General features: G+C 35.6%; 1 long non-coding RNA gene across 1 annotated transcript in view; it reads left to right on the forward strand.

Moving 5' to 3' along the window:
* Positions 1–6,272: 6,272 nt before the first annotated feature.
* Positions 6,273–17,431, forward strand: part of LOC142056952 (uncharacterized) — a 48,476-nt gene continuing 37,317 nt past the window's right edge. The window contains exon 1 of the long non-coding RNA XR_012660491.1: positions 6,273–6,705. This is a non-coding gene — a long non-coding RNA (uncharacterized LOC142056952). The remainder of the gene's footprint in view (positions 6,706–17,431) is intronic.

Genomic DNA, 17,431 nt, shown 5'->3' on the forward strand with positions numbered 1-17,431 from the left:
TCCAAATAGACTGTGCTCTTATGTTGCATTCATTTTGGCTTCCGAGTGGAAGTGGTACTAATGGGTTTCTTCGGCACTTACTATAAAAACAATTTGTCTTGTTGGCAGTTTCAGGTACTCAGGAATTCTATGTACTTGTCTTCACTTTGCAGATCATCTTTTTTTGGCACTTAAATATCACAGGAGGGACTTCCTGACTGGAGATAGCACTTACCGCATTACACGAGCTGTGCATTCTTTCTGGCTCTAGGACTACACATAGCGACAAGTGTTTGGCTCTAGCAGGCAGAACAAAAAAGAATAAATTGCATCAGCAGAAAAATTCAGGTCAATGCAATTTTGAGCTGCAAGAATTCTCATGATTTTTACCACCCTGATGAGATCTGTGGATCCCATATTTTGACCGGGTTTTATTTTATTTTTTTGTGATTTAGTCACATATAATTACTCATCATTTTAACGTTAGAAAATCGCTTTTCTTTCCATTACAAATAAATACATGTTTATTTCCTCTTATGAATATTATTCAGCTTCTAGTTCTGTCCTAAATGTTTTTAACGATCATTCCTTTGTTAAAAAGAACATATCTTATAAAGAAGGCATTTTCTTTCAGTGGTCATGTTTCCAATGAATACAAACCTAAAAGGAAGCAATAATGATTTTTACAATCAAAGTTTTCAGTGCAGGTAATTTTAATTTGATAGCATGTCTTTTGAATTTTTTTTTATTTTCCTGTGAAAGACAATGGTTTATTATGACTGATTGAGCAAGGGAATTAAGTACCTGCCTTATACTGAATATATAGATGAGCACTTTTTTTGAGATCCCATGATTTAAGAGCACTCCTCAGTATTAATTTAAGTGATCATGAGGAAAGGTAGAGAAAAAGCGGTATGCAAGGCGTAGTAAAGCCTTCAACTTCTCCATGTACTATTCCCCTCTTCAGAAGCTGAATGTCCAATAAAGCAGAAAACAGATTTTTCAAAGTGAATGGTGGTGATGCAACAAATAACCCTCCCCCTAAAAGAGCAAGCAAAAACTGGAGCTAAAGAACATGTAAAATCAAGGTGTGGGAGAAGAAAAGCAACAACCTCCCAAGGGAATATTATGACAGAATGCTGGTTGTAAAGTTCAAATGAAGAATAAAACAGCACATATTAATAAAGGGTAAAATAAATTCATACAGAATCAAATTAATAATTTGATTCAGAGTCAGAGGAAGATATATTCAATGGTTTCTTTCACCTCCCTTTGTAAGTAAAACAATATAATATATTTTAGAGGTAGGAAATAATATTAGCAGCTGTAATAATAATGAAAAATATATGTATGCTTTCATTATCCAAGCAGGATATTTCAGTAGCTACAGAGGGAAACTGTACTTGGAAAGTAACTGCAGACATGTTGCAATGCAGAGATGAGGTTGACTATGTATGTCTGGACTAATACAGATGTGTCATAGGGTCTCTCTTTACACTAAGATTTTGCTCCTCAGTAAACCCAGCCACTTGCCAGGAAAGGAAAAGAAGGTAATACAATCAGTGATGAGTGTATTGTGGAGACACCTTATAAGTTACTTATTATATCCTCCTAGGGGGTAATTTCATAACACATTGGTTGGTATATACTTAAAGTTGGTATATACTTAAAATGCTAAGCCACATATAATGAATTATTGCTGCAGCAGTGCAATGAATTTCACACAGGTGAAACTTCTTCAGCTACTATATTTTAAAATTTGAATCAAGCTAGTAAATCAGTATATGGATATTTTAGTTTCCCAGAAACTCTTTGCTATGCCTTACGAAGGTTCCTGTTTTCATTCTGTTCATTCATTCCCTCAGTCCCTCAAAGGAACATAGAATGGGGTGTCCATTCAATAAAGCTGTGTGAACTCAGCTACAATTTGAATATCTAAAAAAAAGTAAGTTCAGAACTTCACTTTCAAAGAGATATGCAATCTTCATGCCTAGGGTGTACGTTGTAGCCTAAAAATCTTCCAGCCTTTGCTGACCCAGTTTCAAGGAATTGAAAGGAACAGCAAATTTGGAAAACCTGGAAACCTTGTATTCTAGTAGTACATCTTATTACTGAAAGGTAACCAAACTTCTCAAAGTTAATTCTGCTTTTCAGTATCCTTTTCCTTGGAATTATAGATAAGTGGTATTTTGTGGAATGTGGTTGCTCAGACCTGGCTGCAGATTTCTGTTTTCAGTACATATAACGCAGATTTGACAACATAAATGACAAACCAACATCAGCTGCAAATAGCAGGGTCTTCAAAAATGGAGCTTCATAGTTTTTTTTTTTTTTTTTTTTTTTTTAAATAATCTGTGAACTAGGTGCAAATAAAAATAGTCAATACTTGACAGTGAGGTTTGCAAATACCATTGTCTTTGTAGCAGTACTAGTCCTTCCTTCGGAGACTCAGTCAGGGAACTGCAAATTTCAGTCTTCAGTTGATGTAGGCAGAAAATCTGAATGTGTGAACTTCAGAAAGAAGAGAGAAGTAAAAAAAATCAACAGTGTCTTAGGGATTATATTAGAATTAGAATGCCTTATAAATACCTGTTTGCTAGTACCATGCCATGGTGGTTACCAGCTCCTCCAAAAATTAAACAGAATAAATAAAAGAGAGTCATTATGGTTTTAATGGTTTGTTTGGTTGAGTTTTGGTTTGGGGTTTTGGTTTTTTTTTCACATGGGATCTACCATTACAAAATTATAACTACAGACTCGTTAACAAGTACAACTTCCCTACCAAAAATATTTATTTAAAGAGTTCTATTAAGTTATGCCCCTTCTAAAATTTTCTAAGCACATTAGACATAAAACATCTTTTACAACATAAATTTTATTCATATTACTCAAATAAACTGTTCCTGCCAGCTCCACTTCTGTGCATCTCCCATGTGCTGATGAATACATGAAATATTAAATGCCTAGATACATTTTGACTTGATGTCTTATATATGCAAAGTGGAGATTTGAAGAAATTTGATGTCTTGGACAAGATCACAGTCAAAAAACTGACAGGCCAAGGAACAGAATGTTCAGAACATACTTTGGTAAATCAACACATTATTAATGTGTGTTTGAATGGCATGTGTGGTTTACTGCGTTTGTCTATTATTATTGTTATTTTACAGCACCTATGTGTTATAGTAAATAATAAAGGATCACAAGCAATTTCTTTTGTTTCAGATACCTACAACGTTTAACCACATCCTCCAAAAGGATCTGACTCCATATCAAAGTAAAGAATTCAGCTATTTCTCAATTAAGTGCTGAGCCCAAGCATTAGGATGTTCTTATCCTTTAATTATTCCTTATTTACTTGTAGAAATTGCTTTTTTTTTGTTTTGAATAATTTATTCTTTTTGTTTGTTTTGTCTTTGTTAGAAGCCATCCAATTCTGCTTTTCTTTAACTTCCTCCTCTGAAATCTTTCCATCTCTCCGTATTACTCTTGCAGAACAGCAGACATTTGCTATCCAGCTCTTCAGTTTTCAATCGGTCCTTTTTCAGTTCCATAGCTTTAATCCTAAGAATTTATATTACTCCATTATTCTATTCTAATCTATTCAATTCACACTGTGAAAATATGTAAAAAGATTTAGCATCACATAGGTTTTAGTGGTTTTGTTGAATACGTTGTGTTTTTTAAGTCAGTTGTTGCTTTTGCCCAAAAAGTTTCAGTGAAGGTTAGTGGAGCAAAATATTGAAAGAAAAATACAAGGTACTTAATACAAGTCATGAATTCTAGCACATTCTGAGCTCTACGTGCGCTCTCCCTATTAAAAAAATGTTCTATACTACAGCCTAAAATACCTGAAAGCAATGAAACAACACAAATAGTCTCCAGATTGGTTCTGAATTTTCTTTTAACATATTTAAGTTAGCCTGAAGATAGAACTTTGTTTATGTGATTTAATATTTATAAGGGCAAAGTTATAAACTCACAAAGTAGTACATATTTACATCTCTAAGTAATTGCTCCCAGTAATTAGTTAATTGCATTACTAGTGATTGCAAAGTGTTCATTAAAAATATTTTCTGTACATCCAAGGATTTAAAAACAGAATCTGGACTTCATATAGACATAGTGTACCTATTATAAAATAATTTTACATAATTTACATGTACTTATTCTTCGTGCATAAAACCTTTCTGATATCAAGTAGCTAAAACTTATTAGTTACCAAGACATCTCTAGAATTTTTTCTGTGCCTGCAAAGTTAGCACTTGTGTAACAACATTGTTTACACTCCTAGTTGCATTTTAAAGTAACTAGAAATAATGTCATATGAAAGTTTGACAGCAATCTGAATGCCAGAAGCACAGAAAAAAAAAATTGTCTTCTATTGAGACGATACAGAGTCTTGTGCCTCTTACATTTATTCTGGGCCATGCAAAACAGGACAAAAATGTTGGAATATGAAATTACTTTCTAAATTTTCTAATTGTTAATCACACAAAATTTGTCTGATTTTATCTTTAAAACACTGATTAGCATTCAGTATAGACAGAAGTTTACGATGCTACAAAATGTCAGATTATTTTAATAGTCCAGAGACCTCTGTTTAGAGGTCAATACTTCTACAACTTGTAAGCAATTATGGCAATTCATTGACAAAAAGCAGGTGATTACAGCAGGTTCAAGGAGCATGAAGAAAATCATTGTATGGTTTACTCAGAAAGTAGGAGGATTTAAATTTTAAAAAAAGTTTTTCAAAGGTAATTTTTTCTAAGAAAAGCTCTGATGTTGCGTATTCTGCCACAGAGCTGAAAACATACTTTTTACTGAGGACAGGAGAGTCAGGTGGCTTAGTAAGTATACAGATCCAGATTCTAATCATGTGTAGAGTTGGTTATACCTATCTTCCAAATCCATGCTGATAAGCACCAACAAGCTTCTTTCAGGGATCAAAGCAGCTTTCAGGATTACATATATTGCAACTGTTAGATAAAGAATATTGTAACTATGAGCAAGGTATGAAAAGAATGACAAAGAACTTTTTGAAAGCTGTGTTAGAATATTGCTTAACATTCAGATAAATATTTACAAACAAAGATCTGCCTAGGGGAAATCAAACAGAAATTAAAGTAAGGAACCACTGCAAAAAGAATATCATTCGGTCAAAGTATATAATGCCTTGAATAAATAAAAAATCTCTAAAGCTCCCTTGAAAATAAAATGTAAACATGACATGAAGGTACAAGTATCACCCGTTACCTTGTTTTTTAACAAAAATACAAAGTTTTTTTTCCTAAGTTATATTGCCAGAAGTTGATAAGAAAAGAAATCATAGAGGTCATATATATTTTTGTTTTGTCTCACTTTGCCTTAAAATATGCTAGCTGTCACAAACTACGTAGCAATAAATAGCTGTTGCTGACATCATTCTACTCCCTTCATCACATTCAACAGTGACATTTCATTCTTATTTGGACCCATTCTGGAAAGCTCGTCTGTTTGACCAGGTAGGTATGTAACGTCAGCTGAACAGTACAAAATGCACATTTTTGTTTTCCTTAGAATTCTGAAATATATTCATGGAATAGAAGACTTCCAGTAATGAAAATAATACTGAGCAGTATAGCATCAGAGCTGCAACGCTAAAGCAAATTCCTGGTAACCATAGAGTTTACACTGAGTATTAGCAGTGCCCTGCATGACAGAAACTGCAATGTTCATTTTGGCTGTTTTGGAAACAGAAATCCGCTTAAGCTTTTAGAATTTTGGAATGCTCCTAAATATCTACTTTTTAGGCATATGCTAGTGAACTGTATTATGTCCTATACTTTACATAATTGTAGGTAATATCTCCTCAACAAAAGACAGGATGGTCCGTAATTGTGCTTCATTTCTAGGAGAAAAATATAGCAATGGAAAATTATGATGGCTTTGATTCAGCACACTGATTAAGATCCAAAGGTATCTTTCTAAAAGCATGTTGAGGGTAGATCTAAAATGGAAGCAGGCTGCCTTATTGATGGATGTAATTTTTAAGTAGCTGGAATTTGGGACTAACTCCATACCTTGAATGGAAAATGTGTGGTTTTGCCACACATTTCAGTCAGGAAGAAAGAGGCCTCGGTTCTTGACCCCCATTCCCTTTTGTGTTTCCGTCTTCTTTGTTATACAGTTAGTATACATCGTTCTGTGCTGAGCTTCCTCCGCACAGACCTGAAGTACCGGGTTTAGCGGTGGGGTGCTGGCAGCGGGGAGGGGCTGCAGGGGCCGCCTCTGTGAGGACACGGCCCGTTCCAGCCGGTTCCAGCCGGTTCCAGCCTGCTCCGGTGGGCCCACTGTAGGGCAGAGCTGAGCGGGGCGGCCAGACTGGTGGCACCTCTGTGAAAACGTGTTTAAGAAAGAGCAGAAAATGCTGAACAGGGAGAAGAGGTGGGAAGAAAAAGAGTGAGAAAAAGCAGTACAAAACACCAAGGTCAGAAAAAGAGGAGAAGGGGATGCTCCATAGTGGAGCTGAGTGTCCCCTGCAGCCCGTGGAGGATCCGCGCCGGCACAGATGGATATTCCCAAAGGACTGCAGCCCATGGTGGACCCACACGGGAGCAGAGGAGAAGCGTGGGGAGGACGGAGAAGCAGGGAGAGACGCTGACCGCAGCCCCCACCGATCACCCCTGTGCCGCTCGGGGTGAGGGGAGTTGGGAGTGAAGGACAGAAGTTGAGCCTGGAAAAGGGGTGAGAAAAGGTGTTGTTTTAATGTCTGGCTTCCTGTTGTTCATAGCAAAATCTACTTTTATATAAATATTGTTAATATAATACATGTAAATGAAAATTATTCTATTTCCTTGAAAAACATCTGCTACTCACAGATGGAAAGTACCAATGTTTTGGATAATTTTACCTGATCTAGACTGCAGGGAAAAATAAATTTGTCCAGTCTGAATGAAGACAAGGCATCAATATTTATCCTTTCAGGATAATAAATCTTCTATTCAGCTAAGTGAAGTCAGTACAGGCTTTCATAACCTTTAAGACACCTAAGCTGGAGTTGGCTACTACCTTATACCTGCATGTATCAAATAAAGAAGAAAAAGCAAAAGGTAGATTTTTGTTTTTTCACCTCAGATAGTCTGAGTCCTTCAGTTCTGTCCTCAATAACCAGAGGTGAGAGGAGGCAACTACCTGTTAAATGACAAGGGACTAAGAAAATATTCATTCTGTTGCCATTGTACACTGTCACATACTACAAGGCATGAAATCCACCTCAAAAACTCTTAATGAATTCTACACTTTCAAAATATAAATTCAAAAGACTCAAAAACCTGGTTTTCCTGGGTATTCACAATACTAGAGATCTGAATACTTTCACCTAGAAGGCAGACACATGCCAGTAGTAGGCTCTGCTCTTCCAGATTCTTCAAACTCAGAAGTTTCTGCTGATCTTATATGGCCAAACTTATTCCTAATACCTTTTCCACTCTTTGCCTTTTAGAAAAAGATGTGAAAAATACTAGTGGACAAGAGAAGCCTCTTGTTCCTAACTGTCATCTTTAGAGAAGGGTGAACCTCTTTCCTCCCTCACAGTGCTAAATGACAGCTAAGGGCAAAAAAAAAAACAAAAAACAAAAAACTTCTGCACTGGCCAGCAGAAGCTTTGAAGAAATCAGTTAACTAATACTTACACTAAAACTCTTTATTAACAACAAATCAAATATAAGAAGTGCTACTGCACAAACTTTAATTTCTAGGATTGCCTTTTTTTTGCTGCTTCATAATCCATACCACCCCATATGACTCCACACGTAAATGGAATGTTTCAGGCTTCTTGGACAGTTCTAGGTTCTTGTCTCCATGATCCTCGTTTCCATTATTCTTGTCTCACATTTAAGAAGATTTTTAGGAAATTTTTCAGCAGTTTGGAAATGTTCTTTCATATTGTGTGTGTTTTGACTGTCGGTTTATATTGATGGCAAATTTGATACTGGATGACAATCATCCTTTAAAATATCTCCTGGCTCCCTGTTTTTGCACAAACACAACCATAAAAGTTCATTTTATCCTCCTTAAAGATTTTTTTAAAATTTTTGCTAGGATTTCTTGATCTTTTTCTTCAAGTTGTCTGAGCAATCTGGACTTTGCCAGATTGAATTTTTGTAGTTATTGGTCACAGAATTCCGGGTGAGGTCCCACTAGTGACTTGTGTGATAGTACTGCTGCTTCTGTGTCTCTGCTAGATATAATTCTCCATCACATTTCCATATCATTTTTTTCTAACTTCTGAGTCGTGTAAATATCTCATAGCAATGCAATGATTTAATAATGTTTCCAGATCTTTCTCCTTCTGTCATTTCCAAATTATGGCATATGATCTTGTACCAAAATTTCTTAAATTATTCACCAAGTTTATCATCTCATACTCTTCACTATCATGTTCCTGATGCCTAAAATCAGCCAGATCAAGAAATTTTCTCAGAAGGGCTCGATTCCACACTCCAACCATAATCAATGTACACCGATCTTTTTAGACACCTTGGAAAATGCCAGTTCATTGTTGTCTTCTTTAAAATTCATACACAGAATGAGGACATTTCCTTCTTAATCCTTCATATTTTACTCCATCCTTCATAGTTAATCCATTCTAAGCTATAGTCTTCTGATGTTTACATATCTCTTTGAGGTTCAAACTACCATTTCATAGCTGGACTTAAAAGCCCTGTAGTTTCATTAAAAAGTTAAGAGCAGACAAATATCTCTCCAATAAAAAGAAATCCCCAATTCTTATCAGACAGAATACCTCTACAATATGCCACTATCTTTCCCTTTTAAATTAGTGACCCCTAGTTCAAAATAAATCCTGTTCTTTCCTTAGATAATGTCTTGATTTTAAAACATTTTCTTTCTTGATTTTAAAGCATTATCATGGTTCACCCCTACAGATTCTGAAGTGTTCTTACAAATTACTGTGAACTATATGTAAAAAATAATTGATAGAATTATGCAAAACTGCTAACATTGAAAAAACAACTTAGGAAGCAAGAATTGTTGATAATACAACATTTTCCAGCTGGCCTGTAGCAATCCAAGTATAATGGTGGTTGCAGGTTTCCTAAACAAATTATTTTATGTCTAGCACTTAGCCCTTAAGGTAGGTCCTAGTCCCTAAGTCCTTAAGGTGAATAAATCATTGCTTCTGTAAAAGGTCTGTTCACAAGTTACACTGAATTTATTAAGCAAATTATTTAATTCTGCGACACTGAAGCCTAGACCTTTGAAGGTAGTTGTTTAGGGCTAGATTTCAGTGGAGGGTAATATTACTGAGGAACTGGCTTTAACTGCAGCAAAAGTGACTCTAATAATGTCTGGAAAATAGATCCAGAGTTAAAAGTGTCAAAGAAAAGTGATACTTTAAAAAATGTGATTAAACGAGTAAAAATTAGGTATTACTTCTGACATTTTTGAACGTCTTGAAAATACTTTTAATAGCTGAATGCTAATTACATTAATAACCTTGATACTGAAACATCTTTTTCTGGAAGGTCAATCTTTTAAAAAGGAAGATATTTAAATGCATAGTACACAATTTTTATCTTGCTCCTTTGTGATAATTATAAATCTGAAAGTATTCTACTTGTCATAAATATTCAGTTGTAACCAAGCTTCTTTTTTTTTTTTTAACCTGACTCTGCACCCTTATTAATATCCACTCTCTTGACCCCGTTTTCAACAACCTGAACCCTGGCTATATTTTCCAACGGAACTCTGGTCTTGTTCACTGCATAACATTGTTCAATATATGGCCAATATTTTATTCAATCAACGCTGGTAAAAACCTGCTCTGAACAGGTTTGTTAACAAACCTGTTAATTTTAACATCATCTTTTACAACAGCCATAACTTTATGGTATTTGATTGCCTCACAACATGTTATTGAATCTATTTTCAAAATAGATTGGAATGGTGAAGAGGTAGAATTATCCTTATTTTATGACTGGGGCACTGAGATGCATTATCTGATAAATCTAAGACTGGTTTGAGTAACTAGAAACTTAGCCCTTCAATTTGGAGTACTGTTCCCAGCATCTTCAACTGCAGCTGCAGGCATCTTGCGGTTCAGCAGTTTAGCCTTCATGGTATTAACTGTACATCCAGAAATAGAGGAACTCACAACCTGCTGCATGAAAAAAGTTTGGTGTAAATGGTGTGATTTAACTGTTCTACCTTGTATCACAAAGTTTTTGCATGGCTGGACTGTGACAAACTGAAGTAGAGGAGAACCTCAAGGGGAATAGGTCTCCATGTTCCTTTCTTTAAAATAAGCACACCAAAAGACATCAAAGGCTCTCAGTCCTTAAAGATGGATTATTTAGAATATAAAAATACATTAACTGAAACAAGGTAAACCTTTTTATAAAAAAAACCCAAACCACAAACAAAGAAACCACCCCAATAAACCCCAGATGTAGCCTGTTTCACACATCAGAATTACCTGAGAAGCTCTGAAACAGTTCGCCCTCACTCCCACTGTATCTTTTTTTCCAGCTTTGTTTTACAATCAAATAACTCCACAAGTTCTGGGTGAACAAATCATGGATTCCCTCCAGGCCTTTAAGAAATCTTTTCCCTTCCAGACTTGGCTTTTGTTTCTACCTAACAACAGGCCCTTTGCTTCTCACAGGGTCTCAGTCTCCCTCATCCTGTAGGCTCTCCCTCAGTGCCTGCCTGCCTCACCCAGTATTCTTCAAGCTGACGGGATGCTCACCCTAAGAGAGCAGCCTTCCCTTCCCCATAAGCATTCCTTGTAACTAGGAAGACAGCAGCCTGGGCAAGTAGCCTTCTTCCCTGTTGTTCAACCATCCCCTATAAACAGAACATGCAATGGGGTACACATGCAGTGGACTGTCACATAGTTTGGTTCATCATAGAACTGTAGAAATCACAGTCTTAGTTTTAGAGTGAGCGTTTTGCCACCATAATGTGAATAAAAGTCTCTTGGCTTGCACTGACATTTTAAAGAAAGTCCCAGTTTGTCCCATTATAGCCAAATTGCCTTTCTGCCTTCTCCCAGTTGTCTCCTCCAGCTCATCTTATTTCATAAGAATAAGGGGGATCCCTTATTCTTTCATCTAGGCTCTGTGTGCCATCAGAGTTCACCCAAATACATTGATTCCTCACCAGTCATCTCCATTTCTTTTGTTCTTATTCTCAGATCTTTCCTTGTTATTTCTGTTTACCATCACAAGTTTAATGGTTTAGCTTTCTGTCCACCCACTGACCTCTTCTCTGTCAGTCTTTTAGTATCATGCTCCTTTTCAGGAAAAAAATGAGCTCTGAGCCCAAAATTCCTGTCCATCGTGTTCCTAGCTCTAGTTCCCATGTCATTTTTTTCTAACTTATTGCAGGTCTATTTCTGTCTGCACTGAAAAAGGCTACTTTTCTATTAGAGTAGCCTAAGAAAGTGAACTTCCTAAATTTAGTACCAGTATGGGTGTCAAGAGTTCCTGGCAATAGCAGTTATCTGAGGAAAGATTCAATTAATTCCACATAGCTTTTATTGTTAGCAGTTCTGTAATGATAAACATGCAAAAGCTTTTTAGAGGCTTATATCTTGAGTAAATTTGAAGATTTTAATGGGATAACCATATACACACTCTGACAGACTTTGTAAAAATCTCTCTTCCAAAATATGTGGCATTGCAGATTTTTGATACAAGGAAACTATATTTTATTTTGCTTTGTATTCTTTAGAAATTTTCTTGGGGATAGCAGATCTGTTTGATTGAAGAGTTATGGCAGAAAATAAGTGCAAATAAATCCATCCTGAGTTGTTCACTTAGCATGGAAAATTTGAGCTCAGGCTGTTGGACCTGAGCAAAGTTATAATCAATTGAATATATGAAACACTGGCCAACCTAAATAATAGGTGGTGCCAGCAGTCTTGCTTAAAACCTTTATGATGTTCTTGTTGTCCTGGAAGCAACTGTTTCAACACAAATTCCCCTAAGACTTAATTTTTTAATAATAACAATAATATATTGAATTTAAATATCCTTGTGTATGACTGTTTCTCATAGTGAGAACACCAGTGTTTTAATTCTCACATTATCAGTGTAAAATGTCATAACTAGATGTATATTCCAGACGTAGATGTAGTATGGAGTAAGATGTGAAGTATGGAGAAGTTGTGAAATCTCAACATAGGGTGACTGTGAAATCTGTGATACATACATATGCATGCATTACATTTTGGTAACATGGCGTGGTTTTACAAAATTAAGAAGAAACAGCTTCACAGGTGTAGTTGCATTTACTCCTATATTACTTTTATGGTAAAGTATATTGATTACCATTAGGTTTTGTGTAAAGACTGGTGCAGACCGCAGTCAGCTTATTTCCCTTACTTGTGTGTCTGTGCAAAGGCACATTATATCTTCTGGCACTTGGGAAAAAAGCCATCTGTTTGCCTTTGAGGACTTAGGTGTTCCTGACACACCACCATTCATTGCACCAGAACTGTGGGAAGGGAGGGAAAGTTTGTCTGATAGGTAAATAAAGAATATAGAAGAACATGTGAAGGGTAAGTGAAACTGAATTTAAGTAGAATAATACTTAAGATTTTTATCTCATTACTATTGCTTTAAAAAAAACTTCTGGGATTTATAAAATCATCTCTTTTTGCCTTTAAATATAAATTCATTATCATGTAACTCTATGCAATCATAAAAACAGTGACTACAGCAGTGGTGCAATTCAGTTTTCTGTTCAGCTCTAATGTTTATCATTCATTCACCATGCTACTGACAGTAGAATTTACCTTTACTTGCCAGCAAAGGAGACATAAAACCAAGAAAACCAATATACATTGAATCCTTTGGCTCCAAAAGTTTTCATTTGGTTTCCAGAAGTGGTATACATTACTACAAGAGATTTGTTTTCAAATAAGGTACTTGTTGCAACTTTTAGTATTATTCTCTTTCAGGAAGAAAAAAGGAAGAAAACACCCTCCCTCATATCTTCTGTGATGCCTTCTTTACATGTCTGCTCCTAATTTGCTGGGATTTAAATTTCTGTTACTGAGAGTTTCATGCCATGCCATGCCATGGAACATTACATGTATTTACATATACAGAATTTACTTTCAGCATATCACATAGACACAGTCACTTTCCTTCTATTCATTCATTGCATATGTTTCATGCTTAATTGTTCTTTATGGGTTATTGTTTGCTCTCAGACCTTCCAAGGTCATTGACTCCTTACTTGTCTCATTCTAAATGCCTTCACCCATTTGTCCATATGCTGCACCTGCACTGAGACACCATTTGCCTTCCTTTCTGTATAAAAACAATTATGCATGATGGTGTGTATGAGTAAATAAATACAGGAAGAAGGGAAGTAGACACAGGGATAGAGGCATACAATTAAGTAAAGTGTTTGAAGAATCAGAATCAGAATTAAGCATATGTTCAGAAGTCAGGGGGTTATGGTAGAGGAGCAGTGAGCAAGCAGATGGTGGCTCACTTCAGACCAATGTCTTCAGTATGCTCAGTCTTTTTCTGTGGCAGTGTTCCTCCTTGTTCTCTCTCACATTTCATGCTTGTTTCTTGAGGTCTTTCTACATCAAGTAACCACAGACAGAAGAGCAGGGAGAGTCCCATATGAAAGATCCTTCAGGAAAAGAACAATTATCTGAACTCTCCAGGAGTTGAGGAGAGCAAAAATAACACTTTCCTAACCTCTAATCCTCTCTTCTTGTCCTTTTAACCCTTGTACTGATGCTGCAGAATAAGGCAGCATCAGTTAACTGTTTCAGGCATGCTGCAGCACTCCCAGACTCTATTGCATTTTGTTCCCAGACTACTCTTGTGTATCTCCAGTGTACATTCCTGCCTTTCCCAAAATAATGTGTGTATGGCAGAAGGTGAATTCCCCATGCAGAGAAATGATGCCTTACAAAGTAGCACAGTATTGTTAGCTACGTATCTCACATAGGCCAATGGTTATAGAGGTTTTTTGTTTTTTTCCTTCTGCATGCATAATTGCAAGCTCTGACATGGTGTGATCAGCGGTTGGTTCGGTCTCCAGGCTCACTTAGCCCTTGGCATCTTTGTTCAATCTACAAGAGCAAAACCCATTAATGTCAACTGCAGTGCTATTCTTGTGGTATGGTATGTGCATATGCTAAGACCAGAACAACACATAGCTCTCACAGAAATCATTGAACTGTACTGCCTTTGATCATGAACTAAAAGGTTATGGTACCGTGGAGCCCTCTGCGAACTCACTGCCATTTCATTCCACTTTTCTTTTCTGTTTTCCTTGTGATCCAAGGTCTCATTTGAAAAAAACCCCAACATTCCGTTGATCAGTGGGTTTGACTTTTTCTTTCTAACCAGATTTACTGTTTTGTTTATATTTATTTTCCCTTGTTAGGAGGTTAGGAAAACACATCAGCAAAAAAGACCAAACACACAAAGAAAGAAGCTATTAGTGTAATAGAATAAAATTCATTACCGTAACAACCTTCAGTTCTGGTTCCGGTTACTCAAAATTTCTTCCAGTGTCTGCAGAAATGAAACTAAGATAGGAACTTAGCTTGCTGCAGCCTGCAGGTTTGCAGACAGGAACTTCTGCTGAGTCTAGAGTTCTTTATGTCTCTCAAAGGTTCTCTTACAGGAATGGATTACAGTAGACATGCAAGCTGAGTACTAGTTGATTCTTGTTATAAAAGAGGATTAAAAACGAGGGTGGCTTCAAAAGCTAGTGCCACCAGCAAAGTAAAACTGAAAAAGGAGCGAAGAGCTGCAGTACAAATTGAAAAATCCATTGGAAAATATTACTTTTGATACTAGGGCATAGGTATCTCACTTCACAAATTGCTCATTATCACTGACTTCTTGTAGCAAGGAGACTATAATGTACACAGTCTCTGGCCACTTTATTCACTCTTAACAAAGCTAGAAAAAAAACCTTAAATAAGCTGCTCTTGCAGCTGAAAAACAATTTGCCACAATATCAGCTGAAAAAAAAAGATTAAATTCATTGGTACTGCAGTTATATGCTTGAACAACTTTTGGGACAGAGGAATGCTGCACATGAATTCAGAAACAAGTAGAAAATAGGTAGGGCAGATGTTACACTGACCTCTGCCCATTAGAATCTGATAGGTAGTTTGGTTTATCCCTTTTTGACCAGATAATATTGCCTCTAGGGAAATAATTATCAACAGTGCATCTTTAAGCCGGGTGTTGCACACATTGGATATCTACACTTCTTTGGGGAAAAAATGAGTTCAGTTGAAAACCAAAATGGATTTTGATACTGCTGCTGGTGTATACAATAGAGAGAAGTTTATATATAAATGTACATACATAAATATGCATTTGCACATAAATACAGATATGGTCCAGCGGTGAGAAATGTCTTAATGTTTGAATTGTTATTTTTTTAATAAAGTATCTTTCTTCTTTTCATAATACTTTTACTGACAGATCTTCCTCCACATCATACTTTTAACTCTAAAAATGGAACAGAATAGGAAATGGATTGTTGTTCTAATGAAAAAGTATTCTATAGATTCTTACCCCAGAACCTCCTTGGACTTGTGAATTAGCATCTGAATTAAATTCTTGTTGGTGATTCTCTACAATTTTTGACGCTGAAATAATGTAATGATGAGATGTTTTATGAGCTTTATTTGTCTGGCTGATGTCAAAGCAATGTGTGTTGCATTTAGAACACACAGTAACAAAGCACTAGTGAAGACATATTTCCACAGCCTTGTGCAACCCTTGAAAAAAATTGGTTCTACTGTCTCCTCCACAAACTGAATTTCATCCTGCCTATATTCATTTGTGGTGTATGAGAGGAGTGGAAGAGTTCTATTTTTCCTTACCATTACAGATCTTGGAAATCAGGTATCATTAATTCTCATAGTAATCTAAGGAAATCAAGGGTAGAGATGAAAAGACATCAATAGGGAATATTTCATGTTTTTTGAATGAGATGGGATTTAAGAGCCTTTAACCTTTTACAAGAAGCAAATTTTAACAGGACGTCTAGGGCTGTTAAGGTAAAAGGATGTCACTGTTAAATAAAAGCTAAAAAACCCCAAATATACAAATTTGTTCCTTGATGAAAAACAGATCTTTTGAACTTTCAAACTGTTGCTGTAGGCGCAGCATATGCATATTGGTTTTATGCATCAGAGGAATGCAATGTAGTTGTCTATCTGGAGACACTGATAATATTCTCTATTATCTGGTTCCATTTATTGCCAATGGTATTCTTTTTAGACACAATTTTGCCTGATCTTTCAGGTACCAGTATGGATCTGTAGGTGGATGAATTAGGCTAATAGTCTATAATATCAACTACCTGTAACAGAATCTGCAATGTGAAGTTATATCTACTCATGTTTTATTTTTTTCAAAAAAACCCCAAACCAATAAGATCAAACAACTATACAACTAATAGCTTATTTTATTCACAGTTACATAATTACCTATTAAATGGAAAGATAGATCTCACATTTTTGTCTATGCCATAAGTGTATGCAGGGTTATTAATTTAAAGTACTTCATATACAGTATATATTTTGTACATTTATATACCATGTTCAAAGAAAGTGTCAGTGGATACTACGAAGTCCATCTTTTTCTTTCAGTAAGTTGAAGATCTTCTATTTCATAGTTCACTTAGCAAATCTTCTTCATAAACTTTATATCATCACTGTTGGGAACAAGACAGGATTTCTTTATGACATTTTTAGCTTATTAAAACTATATTTTTTGCAGGTCTGAGGAAGATGAAATTACAAAAATACGTAAAAGAAATAACTTACTAAATTTGATCAGTAAGTCTCATTTTTATTTTTGGTCTTCTGAGTTTAAAACAGTAAAAATTAAACTCAGAGAAATACTAGTACTTGCAAGTTCAACTATCCTCCCCGCACAAAAGCAGAAGTGCAGATTTCATAATGAAGCATAATAAATGTACATGCTTATATATGCACTTACATATCTATTATCTTATACAGTATGAAAAGCACATGAATATTTCAATATGAATAGTTTATTTCTATTTCCTGATTCTATCTTGATCACATGGGATACAAAGACAAACCTTAGCCTTACTCAAAGATTGCTTGCTCTTTTTCTGATATACATATTTTGTTAGGGAATGAAAATTGATATTTTCTGCCAGAAAACAGTATTTAGTGGCTCACAATATTTTAAATTATATTTTCTAGTTAATTCTTTACACGTTTTTCTATTTTATTGTAACTCAGCAGGAGTTCCCATTTAATAGTCCATAACGATACAGTAACCTAACTTTCTAAGTGGGTAGAATTAATGTAAGTCTGCAAGTTATTTGTGTATGTGAAATTATTTCCTCATGTGTTCAGTAACTTCCATTTATTAGAATTAAATTTCAGTTGTCATTATGGAAGTAAATTTCAGTT

Source organism: Phalacrocorax aristotelis, chromosome 4 (assembly GCF_949628215.1).
Source record: "Phalacrocorax aristotelis chromosome 4, bGulAri2.1, whole genome shotgun sequence".
Classification (NCBI taxonomy): Eukaryota; Metazoa; Chordata; class Aves; order Suliformes; family Phalacrocoracidae; genus Phalacrocorax; species Phalacrocorax aristotelis.